Below are 21,875 nucleotides of genomic sequence, written 5' to 3' on the forward strand. Positions count from 1 at the left end.
CCCCTAATGCTAAGTGGAGAATACACACATGATACTGGAATTAGGCTCGTACCATGGTATGAAAAAGGCAAAATGTAGGATAAACTTTTGATTTATGTCAAAAATAAATAAATCCATGTGTACTTGGTGCGGTCATCAATAAATGAAATCCAAACATCACTATGTATAACCTCAAATGGTTTGGTGGCATGAAGTGTGACTCTTACTTAAATAAAAGGAAACACATGAAGTATCAAAAGTATGTAAAGGGGGAACATTATTTTTAATGGAACCATAATCAAATAAGAACTTTAATTTTTCAAAATGTTGGTGTCCCAATCATTTATACTATAAATTGCAAATATTATTTCTTTGTCCAACAAAGGAACTAGAAAAAGATGAGCTAAAATAGGCTAATGCTGTTGATGCTTGAGGATTCTTGAACTCCAATGCAAAAAGATGGCTCAGCTTATGCCCCTTCCCTTTCACTTTCCCAGTATATCGGTCCTAGATCAAATAACCATTATGACAAAATGTAAGCGTATGACCTTCATCAACAAGTTGACCAACAAAAATTAGATTAATAGTAAGGTTGGGAACAAAAAAATGTTTTGAAAAAAAGGAAATGAGACATTAAATGGAAGCTTAAGGGACAGATCATTGCAACTAATGATTTTCAATTTTTCACCATTAGCCATAATGATATGTCTATGGTTGGTCGCAGAAGTGTTATCTGAGGGTTCAAGGTAGGCACCATTCATATGATTAGTTGCTTTTGAATCAATGATCCAAATGTAAGACTGAGAAGAAAAATAACCAGAAACTCAGCAAACAAGCTGATAGCAGAAAAGGCAAAAGATACTAGTTGTCAAATTTTTTCTTTATCCATGGATGTAGACAGTTCACCCTTAGCAGAAGAATCGCCTTTGGTAGAAGAGATATCAATGGTTTGTCCCTCAATTACTTGATATGCACATGGTTGGTTCTTCTTTAGAACAACTTTAGATGGCTTAATTGGACAATCTAGAATGATGTGACCATGCTATTTACAATAGGTGCAAACATTCCCCTTTTGCAATGAGAAGCAATGTGTCCAAATCCCTTACATTCATAACACTAAGTTTTTGAGAAGTCTTTAGCACTAGATTTCTTACTCTTAAACAACAACACCAGTGTCAACCCCAGAATACATTTATTTCCCCTCAATACTTGCAACAATAAGGAATCTAGTCTCTTTCAGTCTTTCCTCAAAAGTTCACCATCATTGAATCCAAATCTAAAAGAGTTCCTTTACTCAATATATTAGACATGATCAAGGATTTTAAAACCGAATTAGACAATGAATCGATCAGGGGTTCGGTTCCCGGGTCAAACGGTCCTACCGTTCGAACTGAATGGATGGCCTATTCTGACAAAAAAATTAAAAAAAGGCCAAACCGTTGGACGGTTTGAATGCCCAAATCAGTGGTTTACTGACCAAATCAAAAGTTTTTAGGGAAATAACGGTTCTAGGGTAAAATAGAACCAATCACCTAACAAATTCCTGATTTTCCGATCCAACCATCCGGTCTGGTCCGATTTTGAAAACCATGGACTTGATTATTTCATATTCAAGTCTTAATCTCATAAGAAAGTGATTCACCTTCATCTTCTCAAAATGTTGCTAGAGATACTTAACACATTTTGTGGAATCTGAAGGCTCTATATGGACAAGTTCATATTCCACCCACAAGTCAAGGAAACCAGTATAATATTCTTGAATCTTCCTATCTCCCCATCAATAAGAAAAAATCTAAGAGCCAATCTGATATTGTCTTGACATATAGGATTGATGATATACTTTCTCCTATACATACATCTCATAGGCAATACACATTCTTCTCATGGGTACTGCAATATGAGATATTATTAACTAAGTATCCAAGAGACTATTTTCCCATTATCCAAATTCCAATGTGAATAAGCCTTGGCATATGTCTCATCCAGCTTAGTGACCTTTTCCATTCAAATATCCCTCCACACCTTTTCCCTTAACAAAGAAATCAAATTGGAACTTCCACATACTATATTTAGTTCCATCAAACTTTATAGGAGTAATATCAGTCATTCCAAATTACAACCACACTTCAAAAAAGTTCGTAATACTGAAATCGATGCTAAAGACTAGAAGTGTCGGTGAATAAACACCCAATAAAAATCAGATATAGTTCAAATCAAATGTTGAAGTAATCTCACAAAACAAAATGTGATTATATTGTAGAAATCTTACTATAGGAGGTTTAAATTGATAACAGTCCAAGAAAGGAATGTTTCAGGACTGCTAAACATAAGGTGGAATCAAAACCCTAGAAAAAATGACTCAATCTTCAAACAGATAAAACCAATAGTTAAGAGAAGCCCAGGGCAACACCAACTATGGAGTCTTGGGCTGATTGAATCAGCTGATTTGAAGAAATCAAGCAAACACTAACCTATTAGGTGTCTTTTCTAGAGAAAACTTATCACCTTCGGCTGATTAGAACAGCCGAAAGAAACACTAACCTGAGTTCGAACCTCAAATTCTAACTTCCAGGAAACAAAACAAATCCACAATTGTTAGACATGACCTGCTCTAATACCATGTCAACCTAACAGTTCAACAAGAGAGAATGGCAAAAGTTTCAGGGGTGTCTAATCTGAATACTCGACCCCCACCCCAAAGAGTCGCATATGTCTAATAATATGAATAATTACAGAAGAGCCATTGAAGGACTAAAAGATAAAAATGAGAAAATACCAAAGAACCCTTAAAGGGGCTGAAATAGAAATACAAAGAATAAGAAACAAACAAAGCTATGTACAACAAGCAGGGACTCTAGTAATACAATGCATCAAGTGTCTTCACAAGAAGAATATAGGTATAAATGGACTAGAATTGGGTTAAAACCAATATAAATTAAAACAAATTTGAATAGATTGGACGGTCCAAACATTGAATTGGGCCAGTCCAAAATAGTCAAAAATATTCATTGGATTGGATTGGACCTGATCCATTTGTAATGGACTCACATTCGACTGGGTCAGATTGGACCAAATCCAATCCAGTTGACACCCCTAGATACAAGTATTCCATTTAATAAAGCTAAGACCAAACTTCCACAATTGGTTCATATACAACAAAGCCTCATTCCCCTATTTTGGTCAGCTTCACATACCCCATTCCACCGATATACGGATCCACCCCCTCTTTGTCAAACCAGGCTGTCTGAAAGCGTAGTCGTCGTTTTGTCAATCTTGGCACCATCTAAATAAATTATCCAGTCTGATGGCTAGGGGTATTGGCCCCCTGGCCTCTGACGTAACTGTTAGTCATCATCAACATATAGGGCCTGCAAAATGAATCGTCTTGCCATTGTCAAATTCTGTTCAGTGGCATATCCATTATGAAATTATGAGCCCTACCTATGCCCCAGATTCTTGTATCCCCTTCACCTTGTAACAAATGACTTTCGATCTTTTCTGTGCATAACCAAACCATCTTGTAGCATTCGGTAGCAGTGACCAACTCAATCCTACTTATGAGTTGTGGAATGTGGAACCGATAGTAGCGTTATTAGTTCTAATAAACCTGAAGACAAAGAGCAAAGTAAGATGGACAAGAAAAGCTTCGAGATTAGAGTAAATCATGGCATTGTGGCCCGTCTTCAAAATCATGGCCGAGAAATGCAGTGTGGCCCGCCTTGAAAATCATGGCATTGAAATAGGAGAATCTACATCCTACCATACCTATTTTTTCAAGGTTGGAGGGAACCTTTGTTCACAATCAAATACCGGTGTCCCGAGGAGCGTTGAGATTTGAATGCTAGCAAAGGTTGCCATCGTCTGTCCATCGAAGCCACGAGACATACATGGTAAAGTTAGAATTTTAATATAAGATTCATATGAATTCACATGTATATGTTACAAAATGGTCCAGTAATGGAGGGCCTGTTTGTGTCAAGTGAGGCCATCCAAAGTATAGTTTCGGAAACCATTGGGTACATCTTAAGTAATTAACCCCTACTTCAATACATTAGAAGTAATACCACTAATATATTATTATTAATTCTTTATTGGTAAAAGTAAAACATTATTAATAAATTTCACCTCTACTAATAAACTTATTCACCAATTATCCCAAAAAGCACGTACACATCATTGGTTTCTAATTTCAATCAATATTCTTGTATCACAAATCATAGAAAAAGTTGAATCAAGTCAAATCGTAAATCATTCTTTCAATTAATAAGACTCTTCTCTTTTTCACAAACTTGTTAACAAATTATATATAATGGTTTCATCTTATTTTTAGTTCATATCTACCATATATGAACCTCGAACAATAGAATTTACCACTACATTAGAAGCTCAAAATAATATAATCATGTTTGACTTAAAAAGTTCAATAATCCACATAAAATGTCTCTGTAGCCTACAAACAATGGAAAGTAAATTCAATATCTGGTTTTCATTGACTAAATAAATAATTTTCTGTAAGGACTCTGAACAAATCTTCCTTCAGAAAACCATATAGGAACAAAAAAAAATAGATAATTAATTCTTAATTGAATTTATTAGAATTGCAAGTCATATAAATGTAAGATTCATGAATCAGACCATAGGATTCAAACAAAAATCGTAAGACATCTTAAAAAGGATCGAAACCCTTGAGATTTTTACAATATTGATACCATTACATATTTTAAAAGTATTGATGCTATAAGGTGATAAGGTCCCTACCCTAGAAGTGTCCATACAGTTACCAACGATGTCATATTGAGTGCGCTAAACATGTATAACCTTAAAAAATTGGAGATATGACAAGTATCGATCCATTGTATCCATCAGCAATGTCATATTGTCCATACAGTTACCAACAATGTCATTTTATCCAAAGTTCATCCTTCCAAGAATATAATTAAGATGGTTGCAACTTACATGAACATGCGCCTTCTCAATATCATATCAATTTTGCATAGTACTCCATCCAAACTCTTGATTAGAGGCCGTCATTTGGTGAGTGTAATGGGAACTCGGCTAGCCCTCCCAAGGGCTAGGGGTGAGCAAAAAAAAAAAAACAAAAAACCGAACCGACTGAAATCGAACTGAAAAATCGGTTAACCGAACCGGTCGGTTCGGTGTTTTAAGAAAAAACTGACAGTTTCGCTTAACCAAAGTTCGACAGTTTGAGACTTTCAGCCTTTCTCTTCGAACCTTTCAAATGTTTCAATTGAAATTGAAACATATTATATTTTATTTCAAATGAAAACCAAACACTGCATCACTGCCAATCTCCTTGTCTCTCAGTCTGACAGTCTCTTCGAAAACCGAAACCTTTTTCAACTTTCTCTGTTTGTCTCTTAAACATAATACCTTCTCTCAGTTCTCTATTTCTTACTCTCTTAGCCTCTCAATTCTCTGTTTCTCAGTCTCTTAGTCTCTCTTGTCTCTTAAACCACCAGCACCAAGCGGCGACGCCAATCGCCGCCTCACCGGAAAACAAGCACCAACTCCATCTCTGATCTTTGTATCTCTCTTCTCACTCTCATCTATCTTCTCTGCGGCTCTGCCAGGTGCCACCTCTCAAGCTCTCACTTTAGGCGACAACCGACAACCACCACCGGCACTAACCAGTCCAGCACCGGCAGCAACCACCGACAGTTTTAGATTTTTTTTTTATTTTAAGCGCATAAAATAACCAAAAAACTGAACCATGGTTAACCGGTGAACCGATTACCGGTTGCATCAGTTCGGTATGAAAAAATTACTCGTGAGTACCCCTACCAAGGACCCAGATAGTTGAGACCATCACTGGGTAATGGCCTTTATGGTCTTTACTCCAAGTACTTAACGACTAAATCTTGACTCTAGAGTCATCAATCAACTAATTTGTAATAAGGACCATTTAAAAATTTGACAACCTATAAAAAAGAATTTTGACATTTGGATACAAGCACGAGTACAGATCTGCTGCCCACAAAACGCTGGTAACATCATATATACAAGTCACTGCAGCCACACATTAGCTGATTTACAACATTTGGTAAAAGAGATGTTCCTGATGTGCGGATATAGGGTCTCATGCACAGCGTATGGACTCTACAGACACCCCTTGTGAAGGATAGATTATGTTTAAAACTTCCAACATCCTTATGGCAAGGACTTGGCAATAATTTTAGCATGCTTCCAACGAGGTTAATTTGCCTATAATGCTTAACCTCTGATGCATCATGCTTCTTGGGGACTGAAGTGATAAAGGTGACGCCAAGACTTTCCTTCCTAGAAAACATCTGCTTGATAAAATTCCAAGCCGTGAACCAATCATGGCCTGACACCATCTTCACCTCCTCTCAAGATCCGATGCTCTCTCTCTCTCTCTCTCTCTCTCTCTCTCTCTTTGAAATAAACAAGAAGAAAGTCAGAAACCACTTGATTTCTACTTCTAAAAAAACAAGTCAAATATCAACACATTTATACTCGAAAATATAAACTTCTCATATTGGTTTTCTATTTTCGAGTGTAAGTGTGTTGATATTTGACTTGTTTTTCTAGAAGTAGAAAGCAACTGGTTTCTACTTCTAAGAAACTTCTGGTATTGGTTTTCTATTTTCAAGTATAAATGTGTTGATATTTGACCTGTTTTTCTAGAAGTAGAAAGCGCACAAGACAAATATAAATCACACTTAGTCACCTCCAAACAGAGGTTTTATGAAGTTTAATTTTGATGGTTGCAGTTTGGGGAACCCTGGACCTTCAGGTTCTGGAGGTATTTTCAGAGATGAGGAGGGCAATTTCATTGTTATGTTCTCAGGGCCAGTTAGAGAAGGAGACTCCCTGAGAGCAGAAGTGTTAGCAGTAGTGGAAGGCATTCAAAAGGCAAAACAAATGAACATTCAAAAGCTAATTGTGGAAGGAGACTCCAAACTGGTGATTAGCTGGTTGCAAGATGGGGGATCAGAACTGTGGCTTTTCAACAATGAAAGGAAGAATAAAAGGTGGCTATCCAGAGATATGGAAATAGTGGTTGGGCGGGTTAAAAGATCTGCTAATTCTGTAGCAGATGCCTTAGCTAAACAAGGGGTGGCAAGAGATTCACTTTTCTGGGCACAACTGTAAGGTATCTGATTGTAGGGGGAGAGATAAAAGGTTTCATCTCTCACAGTCTGACTGTATTTAATGTATTGTACCCTCCTTTATATTAATAAAAGGTTAAGTTATTGATCACAAAAAAGAAGTTTCTTAGAAGAACTTCTATCAAACAATATGTCCGTATATTAGCCAAACACACCAGGGGAATTCCACCCCTTGGCAAGTATATCTTTCTTTTTGATAGATTTATTTGGCAAGTATATTAGCCAAACTATTAGCTGTTCCTTTAGTCCATCTAAATCTGACTCCCATTTATTTTGCTGGATGCCTCATATTGCTATTTGATGATTCCGAACGCCCAAACTATCAGCTATCATCCAATTCACCACTAGCTTATAATCACCTTCCACCTCAAATTCCCTAAGCCCTACCTGTTTTGCAAGCCTCAACCCTTGCAATAATGCTAGTATTTTTGCCTCCATTGCCAAATGGACCAGAATATAAAACCACAATTCTGTCTTCTTGATGCCCGAATAATGCTCCTATTCAAGGTCTGAAGTTGCAACTAGAGTATAGACTAGTGGGGTTCAATCCTTGTGTATTATATGGGCCTCCTTGTGGTAGAGGCTGCAACCTCTATCCATCCCCTTATGATGTCATCACTAAATATTTCCTTAAAACCTCCAATGTCTTCACCCAATGAACTCCATTCACAGATATATTTTTCAATGATTGCCTCCCTAGTCTGCATCTTCTCCTGGAATATTCTATTATTCCCTTCTTCCCAAGTTACCCAAATCACAGTTGTTCTACTGGATTTCCCCATAATTCTTCCACTTTTCTTTGGCTGTCTTAGAAAATCAGATTCAAAGAGGCATGCTAGGTCTTGTGGAGGTGACCACCTGCTGCAAGCAAAGAGAGGAGAACCTTTCCAAATACTAGATACAAATATGTAGGGAAAAGCACCAATTAGGCCTTCTCCTTTGGAGCATATCATGAGTATTGATGCTATTTATTATTTACAGCTACTTCCCAGCATTAAAGCCCTAATTTTAGGTGGTTTGCCCCAAACTTCTTTTGCTGTAAAGGACAGGCTAAGGCTTTGAGACTGAATAAGATTGTTACAGAAGGAAGTACAAGAGAACATCCTCCAGGGAGGAGACCACAATCTATGGTCCAAATAAGAGACATCTAGGAAGACACTACTAAACAAAGACAAAAGGTCAACCATGGGGGTAAGCTCCCCTTCCCTTGGGTCTCTTCTAAAACTCAAATCCCAGTTCTCCCCATTGGAAGACAGCATATAATGAGATCTCCATTTATAATTGGGAAAGGGAATAGAAGTTAACAATCTTTAAGACAAGTATCCCCCATCCAAATGTCTTCCCAGAACAACACTTCATTGCCATTACAAGCACCACACCTAATATGACTGAGGAAGAGAGGAAATATGGAGCTGCTTAGGAGCTGGTTGTCTATACATACAGGTTTTAAAGAAGATACATCTGACTAATTTTTTGAAGGTAGCCTTTTTTTTAGGTCCTTTTGCTTATGTTTTGTACAGTTCCTCTTTGTACAAAGGACCATAGATTAATACAATTATACTTTACCTTTTCTTAAAGAGAGAGAGAGAGAGAGAGAGAGAGGAAGTATGCCAGGAATTGCTTTTTAAGGTTATGTGAAAATAGCCATAGAAGCCAAGTTAGCATCCAAGCCATTAGTGTTATGGGCCCGGAAATAGGATCGCGTCACGGGTCGGTCCACGGGGAAAAGCTCCTGTTTTCCCTTGTTCCTCCCCTTCCTAGCCGAACCTATCTTGGCATCCTAAAGGGTGATTTGTCCAAGAGATCACCGAACTCTCCTTTTGCTCTCTTTCTTGACTGGAAATTTGATGATTTATTCCATAATCTCAGCTCCTTAAATAGGAGAGTACAAGAGGTGAGAGTCCTCCTCATAGGAAGACTCCTTGTTAAGCTCGACTGCTACAGATAAGATAGATAAGACTCCTAACTTAGGAAAAGACTCCCTAAGATAAATCAGACTCCTAGATAAGATATATCAGACTCCTAGATAAGATACTAATCCTCTACTAATCCTTATAGATAAGACAAGAAACAGATAAGATAAGATAAGCTGTGACTAGCTAGATAATCTGATGAGGACACCACGTCACTGCTGCTGCCAGCGGTGGTACTTCTTCCCGATGAACGCGTTCACAACAATTAGCCATTGACCCATGAATGCTTTTAATAGTAGCTTTGTTACAACATGTCTTGCTCCAAAGACCTTCATAACCACTTCTCCAACAGTGGAATGTTCCACTTTTCTATATTCCCAATCTCAAGGTCTTCCTTTTCCTTACTCTAGTCACCCATCCCTCATTTCACTTGGTGGTTTTTCTAAGTGTCTCATGGTCAGACAATAACTCCCACATAATTTTCTCCATTTCCTATGCAAATTTCCTAGGGATATGAAAGGTGAACAAAAATACATTGGTAAGTTGACCACTATGGATTTAGTCAATGTAATTCTTCCTTCTAGTGAGATATAATTCCTTTTCCACAGGGCAACTTTCTTGGTAAATCTCTTTAAAATAGGTTGCCAGAACCTTCACTCGGGATTCCGTCTAGTGGTAACCTTAGATAGGTCATAGGCCAAATACTCACCTCACATCCTAACATGGTGGCTAACCTGCTAACTTCCTATTCCATCATATCAACTCCCTCCATAGAGCTCTTGCTCCAATTGACCTTTAACTTTGGCATCCTCTCAAACTGTTGAATCACACCCTAAAGATTTCTATCTCCTCTCTTCCACCCTCACAAAAGAGAATTATATCATTTGCAAATTGCAAATGTGTTACCACCACTTCTTACCATCCTATTCTCCACATTGATAAAGTTCCCCCTATCTGCCAACACTATCAATCTACTAAAGATATCAACCATAAGAGAAAAAAAGAGAGACAAAGGATCCCCTTGCCTTAAACCTCTTTTTACTGGAAAGAAGTCTCCAACAACACCATTCACCAAAATATAGTGGCAAAAGGATAAACAACCCATAACCCACTTGCACCATCTTTATCCAAATCCACTATCATTACCTCCACCAAAAAGGACAAATCCACCATATCATATGTTTTCTTCATAGTTTTCAAGGTGCCAAGGTGACAAGGGAGCACTTAGTCACCTAGTCGCCTAGGTGTCGCCTAGTGTCTCAAAGGTAAACTTGCTTTTCCTAGTGTTTCAAGGCTTGTGTCTCAAACTGTTTCAAGGATAAGTCTTAGAAATAACCATCACCTAGTAAAAGAAGGGTCTGTTCTGTTTTTGCCATAGAAACAGAAGAAAAATAACAAATAAGGATAAGAGCCCCCTTTTTAGTCTCAGAAAAGAGAAAGAAAAAATGCTAAAAAATATGGAAGCCCCTGTTTTTGTTTTAAGGCTGCATTTGACATTCCTTATTTTAAGGACTTGTCTCCTTTTTGCAGTTAAAATGCCCCTATAAACAATGAGTTTTTAACTGCAAAAAGGAAATAGTCCATAGTATCTCCTTTTTGCGGTTAAAAACTCATTGTTTAAAATGGAGATAGTCCTTAGCATGAAACATGTGGAAATCCATGATGCTTCTGAAGTCATATCTTGGATGGAAGAAAAACTCATCCATAGGAGTGCTCCCTCCTGGATATGTCTTGCCAAAAGATGTCTAGGAAAGATTAGCTCAGGATGAAACTTGAACCAATATGCAAGGACTTCCCAGTTTTCTCAGTTCAAGTGGCTAGTCAAACCTGGTTCAGAACTTGGATGTTATTCCAAACACAAGTATCCCGTGCAAAGCCAGTAGTGGGACAATTAATCACTACTTCATCTGTTGCAATTTCATTTCAAGAACTTGGAAGCAAAACTCTTGGGATATGACTCCCACTCCTGAAGGTTACAGGTTTCACATATTGCTACCATCGAACCAGTGTTTTAAAGGGCCATTTTGCAGCTGAGGCACAAGGCGAGGCGAGCGCCTTTTTGAGGCAAGGCGCACAATTAAAAAAAATGCAAAAAATCAATAAAATGCGAAAAACTCAAAAAAAAATTATAAAACATAATATTAATAAAAATATAAACTTAAGTTTTAAATAAACGTCTTAAAAAACCTATCATCTAAAATTAAAATACATAAACATAATATGTAAAACATATTCAAATGAGAATTTAAAAATGAAATCAAACATATAAAACATTTTCAAGCATATAAAACCCACAATCTCTTTTTTCTCAATTGCATCAAGTAGCTAATGTGACATATTACATTCTAATTCTACGAGCCACTCAAGTGTGTGCCTTTTGAATGAGCTGCGCCTAGGACCTGGGCGATGCGCCTCGCCTGTGCACCTAGGCACGCTTTTTAAATCGCTGCATCAAACCATCAAAATTAAGCATTATGACAAGTGGTTATTTGTAGAAACATCATGTAGTCAGATTAGTTTCACTTGGTGTCGCAAGGAAGAACTAATAGTTAACGGTGTAGCAGCATGGAAAGGAGATTTGTGGCAGTTGGATCAAAATCCTTTGAAATCAAATGAAGCCTCTCCCAAAAAGATGATTTCGCACTAACGGAAAGGGGCAAGGGAGCTTGGACACAGATAATCCTGTCTCGAAAGGATCTTCTCTAGACTAGAACCTACATCAAGGAAGCTTTGGAAAATGAACAAAGACACACAGCAGGCCAAAAGAGAGCATAAGGGAAGAATCCTATGTATACAACTTAAAGCAAATACCTGGGATAGATTCATCCGTCTGAGCAGATGGGAAAAATCAAACAAGGTAAGACACATTTGCATCCCAGAAGAACAAGCTTCCGATGGTTGGAACTCTTTCATCCAGTTTTTGAACTGGGCTTGTCCGCTTAGAGTGAAACCCCGCCATGTCAATCTCACACAAGAAACCTTTCCCTCGCTTGAAGTTAAAAGTAGAATCATAAAATCTAGTGGGTCTACGTTTCTATCCATTGCACATCATGAAAAGCCATCAGAAACTGGAAATTGGCTTTCGTTTGTATGAAAACACTTCCGTTAAATTGGGAAGAAGTTGAAGCAGGATTGTCTACAAATTTGCATTCAAAATCTCTGTTGAAACCGCAACCTTTTGAACAAAATAAAACAGTGGGCTTTGCCCCTTCGGAAGACCTGGTCATTTCCTCGACCAAGCTTAAATCACTTTTCGTCTTTGGTGACTAGGTTCAAATTGAATGTTGGTGGCAAAAGATAAACCCAATCCCTAATAAGTTGAGATTCAATGGTTGGCTACAGGTAAGAGGGCTACCATTTCACCTCTGGACGAAGGAAAACTCTTCTCTAATAGGAGACCTCTACAGAGGCCTTGAAGAAATAGATCCCAAATTCTTGAACCTTAATGAGATAAGCTTTGCCAGAATCAAAGTGAAAAATCGTGGTATTCATGCCATCCCTCGATCAATCCCAGTTCTGGATAGAAATGTGTGGTTCTACATCTCAGTGGAGGTGGAGAAGACGAACGAGTCACCTTCCGGTCCCTCTAAGCCAACTCGCGCATACGACTCACCTCTACGTGGCACATCTACCTTTGATGCTTTGAGATCTGGTCGTAATAGAGGCTTTTACAGGGAAGGTGAAAAGTCGACGGTGGTTTCTCGAGCAACTACGCAGGAGCATCCTCCCCTCCTCAAGTCTAAAGACCTCGAAGAGTTCAAAAGCCGCAAGGTAGACGGACAATCGCAACCCCTTCATAAAGTTACTCAAATTTCAAAAGCCCCCCCCCCCAATTCCTAGTTTTCTAACTTTGAACCAACACTCAACCGGTTTGAAATCTTGGGCTGCTCCTCTCAAACCCAAGGCCCACTTAAGACTCCCGGCCCACCAAGCACCTCAAGCCCACCAGCAACCCCCTCCTTCAGTCAGGCGGTTCCCAAAACTCCCCCCAACTCGGGCCGGCATCTTGGAAAAGTCTTCAAGGCTCCAACTCCGTCCATGAGCCCTGGCCTGCCATCCGCCAGTGAAGAAGAAGACGCAGAGGATGATCTCAGCTCGTATGCTATTGAAGCAGAACCAGACCCTCGTGAGTTAGCTCTTGAAAGAGCAAAAGACCTATTCGCAGATAAAGGGAGTTGGGTTTGTGTGGAGATTCTCGAGCAGACCCAGTTGATTGATCCAGGCTACGAAATGTCTTCAGAATCAGACGCCCCTGTTCGTAGACAAGGGAGAGATTCGTCAACCTCAATTCCTGACAAAACCATAAACTACATTTAGGGAGATTCCCTGCTCCCCATCCGGATATGTCTACTCTTCAACTCCTTTTTCTTGCTCAGTTTCTGCGTCTCACCGTCTTTTCTCCCCTTCCATTCTTTCAGGTTCAAATGAGTTGCCATCCCTCCTAGTGCAGATAACTCCACCTCAAACAGCTGCTCCATTAAGCATTGGCAAGAAGGCGACGGAGAATTTGGGAATTGACATCATAGCCAAAACTTTGGGAATAGAAAGAAAAGACAAAGAAGATGAAAAGGAGAGATTTTGAAAAAGAGGAGACCAAATCTAGAAAGGTTCAGGAGAAGAACAGAAAAAAAAAAGGTCCTAAAAAAGAACTAAAAAGGCTTTAGTGGGGACTAATGGATTGCATCTCAAAGGGAAGTAGGATGAACAAGGGAAATTCTGTTAAAGTGACTCAATGAAGGTGTTAAGCTGGAATGTCAGGGGTTTGGGAGGTAGCTCAAAAGAAGCTTAGTGAAAGAAACATTGAAGAGAGAAAACCCAGACATGACTGTTCTTCAGAAATCAAAAAACGAAGTCATAGACAGAAAAGTTATGAAAGCCATATGGGGAATACGGGGTAGAAAATGGACTGCTGTTCTAGCAAAGGGATCTGCTGGAGGTATCATCCTAGCATGGAAGGAAGATGAAATTTCAGGTTTGGAGATTGACAAAGGTGAATTCTCAATCTCGGTTCTGTTCACAAATATCAAAGATGGATTCAGCTGGATTCTCACTGGAGTGTATGATCCCAATTCTCCCTCTGATAGAGTGAAGTTTTGGGTCGAGCTGGAGTCCCTGTATGAGGACATACTGTGGTGTTTAGTTGGTGACTTCAATGTCACTAGGTTCAGTTCAGAACATTCCAATGGAAGAATCCCAACAAGAAGTATGAGAAATTTCTCTAACTTTATTGACAGACACAATGTGTGATCTCCCCCTTACCAATGGACTATTCACCTGGTCAAACATGCAAGAAAATGCCATAAGCTGCAGACTTGATAGATTTCTGCTGTCTCAGGATTGGTTGGAGAGATTCCCCAACCTGTGTCAAGAACTTCGCCCAAGATGTACTTCAGACCACTGGCCCATATTGCTGAACACTGAAAGAATCATCAAACGAAAGACCCATTCAGATTGGAAAAATTCTGGCTACACCACAAGGATTTCAGTAAAAAGGTTGCAATATGGTGGGAAGACTGCAAAGTAGAGGGGTGGGCTGGTTTCAGGCTTCTACAGAAATTAAAAGTTTTGAAGAAAAAACTTGAAGCTTGGGGGAGAAAAGAATTTAAAGCTGTTGAAGAAGAGAAGAAAATAATCATTTCGGAATTAGAGGATTTGGATAGTAGAGAGCAAAATGGGACCCTTAATGCCTTAAACAGAAATAGAAGAGCAGAATTAAGAAAGGAATGGGAACAGCTAGTTAGAAGGGAAGAATTTTATTGGAGACAAAGATCAAAAATGAGATGGTTGAAAGGAGACAACAACTCCAGATTTTTTCACACTTGTGCCTTGGGAAGGAGTAGGAAGAACTTTATCTCTAAGTTCAATTTGAATCAGAGGGAAGTAGAGAATCCTGAGGAAATTTCGGAAGCTTTCCTTTCCTTCTTTAAAATCCTCTACTCAAAGGATAGTGAAAACCAGTTTACATTAAACAATTGGGAAGGCACTACCCTATCAGCTGAAAAGAGGGAATGGTTGAAAAGAAGCTTTGAAGAGGAAGAAGTTAAAAAGACTATTTTCAGCATGGACAGAGATAGGGCTCCAGGGCCGGACGGCTTCCCTATTCTTTTCTTCCAAAAGTGTTAGGAAATTGTAAAGTCAGTTCTCATGATTTTTTTCAGGGATTTCCACTCCTCAGCCATTGTTAACAAAGGTCTAAACTCTACCTTTCTTTGCCTCATCCCAAAGAAAGGGGGAGTTTTCGAAGTTAAAGATTTTAGGCTTATAAGTCTCATTGGGAGCATCTATAAAATTTTGGCAAAGGTACTAACCAACAGACTTAAAGAACTCCTTGAAGATCTAATTTCCTCAAATCAGTTCGCTTTTGTAAAAGGAAGACAATTTGTGGACAACATTCTTACTGCAAATGAGTGTGTGGAAGACAGAAAATCATCTAGGATCCCGAGGGTCCTTGTGAAACTTGATCTAGAGAAGGCGTACGACAAAGTGGATTGGGACTGTATTCTTGATTGCTCAAGGCTAAGAGGATTTGGTAGAAAATGGATCAGGTGGATTAAAGGCTGTATTGGTTCTCCTTGGTTTTCAGTATTGATAAATGGTGAAGCAAAAGGTTATTTCAAAGCTAGTAGGGGTCTAAGACAAGGTTGCCCTGTTTCCCCCTTATTCTTCACTTTGGTGATGGATATATTTAACTATCTTTTTGACAAGTCCATTCTTCTCAACTTGGTGAAAGGATTTGAAGTGGGTAGGGAAAAGATTCACATCCGATGGCGTAATCTTGTTCTTGGATGCCTCGACAACCAACATCACAAACACTAAAATGGTAATCGAATGTTTTGAGCTTATCACTGGTTTGAAGGTTAATTTTTGCAAAAGTAGTATTGTACCTCTTAATTCAGTGGAAGTGGAACTTTTAGAAAATTTCAAATCTTTGTTGGGGTGCAAAGAGGAGAACCTCCCCATTACCTAACTTGGGATGCCTCTTGGAGGGAATCCAAAACCCCTCAACTTCTGGAGACCAGTGGTAGAGAAATGTGAGAAGAAACTACCGACTTGGAAAAAGTGCTCTCTCTCAAAAGGGGGTAGACTTACTCTCTCTAAGGCCTCCTTATCAAATTTTCCAGTCTACTTTCTTTCAGTCTTCCAGATTCTGACCAAAGTCAGAAATCAGATTGAGAAGCTTCAAAGGAACTTTCTTTGGGAAGGTGGTGTGGATAAGAGAAGCCATTTAGTCAACTGGAAACAAGTATAAAGACCTAAAGAGGAAGGCGGTTTGGGTATTGGTCGCTTAAAGAGAAAAATTCTTCTCTCAGGCAAATGGCTCTAGAGATTTCCGAAAGAACCCAATGCTCTTTGGACAGCTGTCACCTCAAGCAAATACGGACGAAATGCAAACGGGTAGGATTGCAATCTCCATTTGAACAGGATAAAGTCCACATATCCTTGGAAAGGTATCTATTCCATTCCTACTTCTTTCTTTCCGTTTATAAGGTATAAAGTGGGAAATGGTTCTAAAATTAAATTCTGAAAAGATCTTTGGTGGGGAGAATCCACCTTGGAAGCCTCTTTCCCCAGGCTTTTTAACCTTACCCTCGACCGAGAAGCCACTATTTCTTCCTGCCTTCCAAACCAAACTGCCGAGAATTCCTTAAACCTTCACTTCAGAAGACCCCCAAGGGACTCAGATTTTTTTATTTAATAACCCTAATTCAGACCCTCAAAAAAGCCTACATATCCCCCTCTTATTCTGACACCCGAATCTGGACGCTACACCCAAATGGCGAATTCTCTTCTAAGTCTATGTTCAGGGCTTTGATCGCTGATGAACAGCATTCCTCTTTTCCTTGTAAGAAAATCTGGTGTAGCCACATCCCTTCAAGAATTTGCTTATTTGTTTGGGAAGCTTGTCTCCAAAAAATTAATACTTGTAACCTCCTACAGAAAAAACTTTTGGGAAGACACTTCATATCTCCTCATGTTTGTATTCTATGCCTCAGCGAGGGGGAATCTACAGATCACATCCTTCATTGCAGTTTCACCCAAAGGATATGGTCCCACTTCTTGAAAATGGCAGGTTATAGTTGGGATTTTCCAAAACACATTATGGACACATTGAATCAATGGCAAGGAACAAGAACAAGTAAAAGGGGTAAAATCTTTTGACAAGCAGTGCTACATGCAGTGTTGTGGGGTGTTTGGGATGAAAGAAACAATCACCTCTTCGACAATAAAAGCAGAACCTTGGAGAAATTAATCTCAGGTATTACTTACCTTTGCAGGTGATTCAGGATAATAAAAAATTTGGGAATTCAGAACTTGATCATTGCAGGTGATTCAGCAAATACGATAAAATGGTTAAGAGACACAGAGGGGGGTCCTTGGAGATTGAATCATTATCTAACCGAAGCTTGGGATTCTTTGGACTGTTTGAATGTTAACTTAGTTTGGATTCCTAGGGAACACAATCATACTGCAGAGCATTTGTATAGCGACAAGCTTCCTCCTTTGAAACTTGTAGGGGTTCTTCCCCCGCTTTGTATATCTCCCCATGTTCCCCCTCTTTTTTTTCTTAATGAATTCTGGTTAAATTTTCTCAAAAAAAAAAAAGAAAAAAAGAAAAAAGATAGTCCCTAGTATAAGGAATGCCAAATGCAGCCTAAAAAATGCAAGAAAAAAAGTTGAAAATGATGACAGTTTCAAAAAACAAAAGGGAAAAATCAAAAGAAGAACAGAAGGAGGAGTGGAGCCCCTGTTTTCGTTCCAAAAAAGAAAGGAAAAGAATCAAAAATTTAAGGAGAGAGGGTTATTTCTTATCCCAAAAAAAGAAGGTGCTGATCTGATCCTGTATCTCTCCTGAAAGAAGAAGAAACTCACAAATGCATGTTGGTTTAAGTCTTCACTCTTCTAAGACTTCGAAATCTTTTGACTTAAACGAACTTCAGTTATTATCGCTTTTTGGTAAAGTGGTCTTGTATAATTCAAACCCTAATATAAAAAGAAACTAAGAAATGCATGTTGATTTATGAAGTAATAAAATGAATGTTACGGTGTATCATTGCCTATGTTAATATTATGTGATCCAAACATAAAAATATAAAACTATTGTAAGAGTGTAAAGATAGATATAGAATTGATTGGCGTTTAGGTGAGGCGAGAAATAAAAAGTGCTTAGTCGCCTAGGCATCACCTTGACAACTATGGCCTTCTCTAAACCCAGCTTATAAACCAATCCCTCTAAACCCAGCTTATAAACCAATCCCACATTTTTCTTCTCTTGTATTCAACACATTCATTTGAAATTAGAATATGGTCAATGATCTGTGTTCCCTGAATAAAGGGCCGCTTGGAATTGGGTGGTCATGATAGGTAGAACCTTCGTATCCTCATTAAGAGCACCTTAGCCAAGATCTCATACATAGTACTCATGTTGCACTGTTCCAGCCTTTCAGGAGCAAGGAAGTTGCTAATCACCCATTCCTCTCTTGCGCCTTTGTTAAAAGTATGGAATCACTTCTTAAACCTTTATGACAAATTTGGCAATATTAAAAACTCGGTGGTAGAATTATTTTAATCCTATGTTATTCAAGTTCAGACTAAACAAGAGAAGATTCTTAGTATTGCACAACAGCTGCAGTTTTTTTTGTTTTTTTTATTATTTGAAATGAATAAATGCTAGATTCTTTGAAGCAAGAAATAGATTTGGGGGATCTGATGCATTTGATTAAGATAAAGGTGGGTCATTGGATTTAACCAAAGTGAATCTAAAGGATAAACCATGAGCTCTTTATTCAGAAATTCGAAGATAGTCCACTATTGCCCCTTCACAAAGGCTACAAACAATCCAATTCTTGATAGCCCCAGAAGAAGGTATTAATTAAACATCAACACTCAGTCTCGGAAACTCAAGAGGGGCGAAAATAGATGACAATGGACTATTCACAGCAATGTTTTAAAATGCGGAGATGTGACGCGTGGCATTCCACTACCTAGAGGCATGAGGCTTCGTAGTTCAGAACGTAAGAGGCGTAAGCCTCCCAAACACAAGGAGGCATAAGCCTCCTTGAGAGGAGGGGGATGAAGAGGAAGAAGAGGAAGAAAAATCTCATTTTTCTTTATTTTTTAATAAAAAAACTTTCATATAAAAGAAAAGTGAAGATGCATAGCACTAGTTGAAAGGGGGGCTCTTCTCTTTCTTTCTTTTTCTTCCCCTTTCCCCTTCTTTTCCTTTCCCTTCCTTCTACTTTTTTTTTTCCTTTTTTTCATTCCTTTTTCTTTTTTTTCTGTCTTTTTACATGAGGTGTGCATGAGGCGAGGCATACGCCTCTAGCATGCCACATGAATAAAACATGAGGCGTACGGTGTCAATGCCTCTGGCATACGCCTCAGGGCGCCTTGGGGGCACCTCACCTGGAGGCACACCTCGTACGCCTCCCATGCCTTTTAAAACACTAATTCACAATTTCTCAAACCTGTGGTTGGAGCCAGTGATTTAAAAGGCGTGCCTGAGGCGCTCTTAGGCGCACAGGCGAGGCGCATTTTGGGGTATGCACCTCGCCAGGTCCTAGGTGCACCCCTTTCAAAAGGCGCATGCCTGGTGCACCTAGGCATACGCATGATGCGCCTTGCGCCACAGCCCAGGCGTGCGCCTTTTCAAAATTTTGCGCTTTTTGCTGTTTTTTGAGTCTAACGGTTGGGTCGGGGGCTCCGCCCCCAAACCCCTGGCAATGCCCCTCAAGGCAAGCCCAAACAAGTTTGTTAGGATCTGAAATTCTTATTTCTCACATAAAAATAATGATTTTATAACTTTCATTGCCTTTTAAGAAGATATTTTATTGCAACGAATGAATGAACAACATTAGCAAATAGGGGGTACAAAGGCAACTCATAGAATCAAGAATGCAATATGTTTTATATCATATACTTTAAGCAATGCAATTAAGGAAAAAAAGAGATTATGGGTTTTACATGCTTGAAAATGCTTTATATGTTTGCTTTTATTTTTGAATTTTCATTTGAGTACGCTTTACATGTTATGTTTATGTATTTTAATTTTAGATAATAGTTTTCTTAAAACATTTATTTTAAAAGTTAAGTTTATACTTTTTATTAACACTAGTAAACATGTATAGTGCATTTGCATGTGTTAGTTTCTAAACAATTATAAGTGAGCAATTTCTAAACGGTTATACGTGGGTAGTTTCTGAAGTGAGAGTAAAGGACATATATGCCCTCTTTGTGTCCACTATATGCTTAGATAAAAGGGATAGAAAATGTCCAATGAAAATTACAGAAAAAAAGGGCATTCGCTCTTTTATAGGTAGTATAGACCATGTTTAATATTTTTTGAATTTTTGTGCTTTTTTTTTTTACATTTTTATGGAATTTTCTGACTTTTTATTTGTTAGCTTTTTTTGTAATTTTGCACCTTTCTTAAAAAGGCGCACACCTCGCCTTGCGCCTTGCACCTCAGGTGCAAATTGGCCCTTGCGCTTTTAAAACAATGGTTGGAGCACACAATTCCTTGAAGGCTGAGATGTTAGCAACTTAAATCTCCTTCAAGGTCTTAAGATTGGATTCCTCTTTCAACAATTCAACCTTTCAAATTTGATAGGAGAAGGTGACTACTAAATGGTGGTTTTATGGCATTCTCCAACTATCTTAGGACCTTCGGCTCCATGATATTTGATAGACATTAGAGAAGCAAAGTTTTGGGGGAACCAACACAAACTGCTAGTTGAAGTGGAGCCCTATATCAATAACCTTTGGATTGACAAGAGTTGGGACCACAGAAGATGTTATTATTTGGGTGACGCTGGGTTGATTTTTAACAAAGTATATTTGTATTGGTAGTTTGATGGGGCAGCCTCGGCCTGTGTTGTTTCTCTTTGTATTGATTCTCATTTCCACTTCATTTGAAATGAGGTTTCTACTTTTCCATCACCAATGTATTCGTTTTCAGTTATTCATCAAAACAAATATCAAATACAAAAAGAAAAACTTGGTAGGCTGAAAGAACTGGATTCCAAACTTTCCACTAAGTTATTCATAATTCCATGTACCACATTATGCTCCAATTTCAATGGAGAGATTATCTAAAAACAATAGCAAGCATAAATACCTTCTTATCAATATCAAAGCAGTTAGGCAGCATACCATCTCAATGGGAAAGAAACAAAAGGGCAAATGGATCAGCTTTTCCCTTGCAAACATTGTCATCTTCATGGCAACTCCAAGCAGATTCTACTTGAAATACAAGGAAATGTGGTGCAACTACAAAATAAGTCAAGGAACAAGCAGATTCCACTTGAAATACAACAAAGGAATGTGGTGTACCTGCAAAAAAAGTCAAGGAACATAATTGACTAAATGATTTCACAAGTTATCTATAGATAGATTTTACTAAGATTTTAGAAAGTATGAAATGCAACGAGTGTGCCAGCACCCGTTTTAACTGCTAGCCTTTGCTAGTCGTAGCCATACCTCATTACAATTCCTCTTCTTCAGCAACCAGACCAATAAAGACTTCTGGTTGCAACCAGTTTCGCCAGCCCATCAACCAAGAAGTTGGCAGCCTCAGGGTCTAGCCAAAAACCACTTGTATCCATGCAACTAGTTTGATGATTTCTCATGATCCTTGAATATAATAAAAGGATAAAAACCATAGACATGAAATTGACTGAAAGCTTCAAACTAATTGAGAACCATAGAGATGAATTTAATGAAAACCACTGCATGCCGAAATTACCAATGAACCATGCATGTGATATGATTGATACAAAGACTCCAAACTAATTCAGAATGATTGTATTCAATCAACAGAAACTGTAGACAAATT

General features: G+C 38.5%; 1 long non-coding RNA gene across 2 annotated transcripts; it reads right to left on the minus strand.

The window, feature by feature from the left end:
* Nucleotides 1–2,628: 2,628 nt before the first annotated feature.
* On the minus strand, nt 2,629–21,407 carry LOC148879859 (uncharacterized). Of its 2 annotated transcripts, XR_016104362.1 has the most exons (4): nt 21,194–21,407; nt 3,745–3,840; nt 3,421–3,586; nt 2,794–3,347 (listed from the first exon to the last, which is right to left on the minus strand). It is a non-coding gene; the product is annotated as an uncharacterized LOC148879859 (long non-coding RNA). The 2 variants fall into 2 exon arrangements; XR_016104361.1 differs by having other exon boundaries at nt 2,629–3,586.
* Between the last annotated feature and the right edge of the window lie 468 nt (nt 21,408–21,875).

Source organism: Nelumbo lutea, chromosome 1 (genome assembly GCF_056320005.1).
Source record: "Nelumbo lutea isolate HS-2025 chromosome 1, American lotus-T2T, whole genome shotgun sequence".
Classification (NCBI taxonomy): domain Eukaryota; kingdom Viridiplantae; phylum Streptophyta; class Magnoliopsida; order Proteales; family Nelumbonaceae; genus Nelumbo; species Nelumbo lutea.